Source organism: Mustela lutreola, chromosome 5 (genome assembly GCF_030435805.1).
Source record: "Mustela lutreola isolate mMusLut2 chromosome 5, mMusLut2.pri, whole genome shotgun sequence".
Taxonomy (NCBI): Eukaryota; Metazoa; Chordata; class Mammalia; order Carnivora; family Mustelidae; genus Mustela; species Mustela lutreola.
Genome location: NC_081294.1, coordinates 122,022,090 through 122,024,179, shown reverse-complemented (window position 1 = coordinate 122,024,179; position 2,090 = coordinate 122,022,090).

Sequence of the window (2,090 nt, the reverse complement as noted above, 5' to 3'; positions counted from 1 at the left end):
GGGTTAGGTTTCTTTCCCCAGGACCAAGCAAAAAATCTGGCATGTATTTTTGATAAATAGTAAATAAGTGAATAAAAAATACTGTGTAATTTTTTATTGTCATTACTAAGCACGATAGGACAAAGTAAATCAGGATACTAAATAATACCTGAATCACTTTTACTCTTCAAGGGTCTGATTAAGATAACTGTATTAAAAATAAATATAAATATTGAAAGTAGAAGAGATTTGGGCTCAGTGTGATTCTCGATTCTGGAATGCTCCAGAAACAGGACAACAACTGGAGCCAAATCCCATCAATAAGCGGTGGTTGTCTGGAGCACAGTTTAGAAGTAACATAAGGTTTGTGCCTTAATCGATGAGCGATGTCTGCTAGAATGTTGGATTAGTAATTGACAGCCAAACAACTTATGTTTCCCATTTCACTCTCGCTCCATAAAAAACCTTTCATTTTTATGTCTTACGTGAAGTACAGAAAGAAAAAGTCCATTTCAGTGTAGGTTTCCAATAGTTAAGCATGGTTAATCAAAGGCTTACTGCATTCAGGAGTGAAAAAGAAGCCAAAGGTGGTAGTGTAAAGGGGATGGAAGATGGTTCTGCTGCTTGTATTCTACGGTTTCAGAGTATTAACTATTCTGACTTGGAAAGAAAGGGCATGTTCAGTTGCTTGCCTTGGAACTGCAGTCAGGTTTTAGGATAAAGCTAACTGTTTTGGACAAAGCAAGATACTCAGTGGGGCCTTGGAGTGTTGGAATATGGGACCACTGGCCAGTAGAAGCCCAACAGGAAAAAATGGTCTCTGTAAATAATGAACTCCAAAGTTCACACTTAAAAGTTTTGAGACTCAACCCAGAGAGAGGCTAAACAGCAGTCGCTGGAAGTGAAGTCAAGGCTGAAGTAGGCCACCATCTTCCGTGACCGTATATAGTACCCACACCCAACGTGTGAGGGGTGTACCAAAACAGGTAACTGTCTTTTAAAGGTTTAAAACGTAGTTCATGAAACAAGACAAAACACAAACATTATCACACAAGTTTTGTTACCCTTGTTGCTTTTGTAGGGAAGGTAGAGTATCCACCCTCTGAGGAGCAAGTTGTTGAAGGGTTGCCCCAGTTACCATTTTTTTGACGTGGAGAGGAGTTCAGGTTCAGTGTGGGTAGCTCTCCTAAAGCCCTGAAATCACGGCTCGGTCTTTGATAAACAGCCCTCGCACATCCTTTCCAAATCGTCAAACTCGCCGGCTTTTCTCTGGAAATGCGCGGGAGAAGCAACCACGCCAGCACGCTTTGCACAGACTCTGTGGAACCTCACACCGCTGCCCACGCCCCCCTCCCGCCGCCACGCCCCCACACCCCCACCGCCACGCCCCCTCCTGCCGCCTGGCGCAAGCGCATTCCGAGTCTGGAGAACTAACCTAAAGCCGGTACTGAAGCCAGGAGAGCTCTCTTTAGCCACGCCTTCTTCTTTTCTAAACTGGCGTGGTTAGGGAAGGGACTAGCTATATGATTAGCTTTTATTTATTTATTTTAAAGATTTTATTTATTTAGTTGACAGAGATCACAAGTAGGCAGAAAGGCAAGCAAAGAGAGAGGGGGAAGCAGGGTCCCTGCTGAGCAGCGAGCCCCATGCGGGGGCTCCATCCCGGGACCCTGAGATCATGAGTTGAGCCAAAGGCAGAGACTTAACCCACTGAGCCACCGAGGCGCCCCTTTATTTTTTAATCGCCTTGTGTATCTGGACGCTCTTGGGTTCATTTCACCCCCGACTCTTGTTGGAACTCACTTTGCCTAAAGTAGGAGTTGCTGGTTGGGGATGAAATTTGCTCCTCCCATTTGTTACGGTTCTGCTCTCCCAGGCGGAATGCGTCCTTTACGCAGCCAGTCCTGACAGATATGAAAAACTAAATAACTTATCATAGACACTCAAAATCCGCTCACTTACATGACAAAAATCCCCTTACAAAAAAAAATTTCTGCGTTGTTCCATTCTACATACATCATAAACCCAGACTTTCATTTTCCCCAGCCAGACAAAAAAGTTCTTCTGTTTATTAACAAGGACCTGCCGGGAGGAGCGGCGCACGCGCAAGC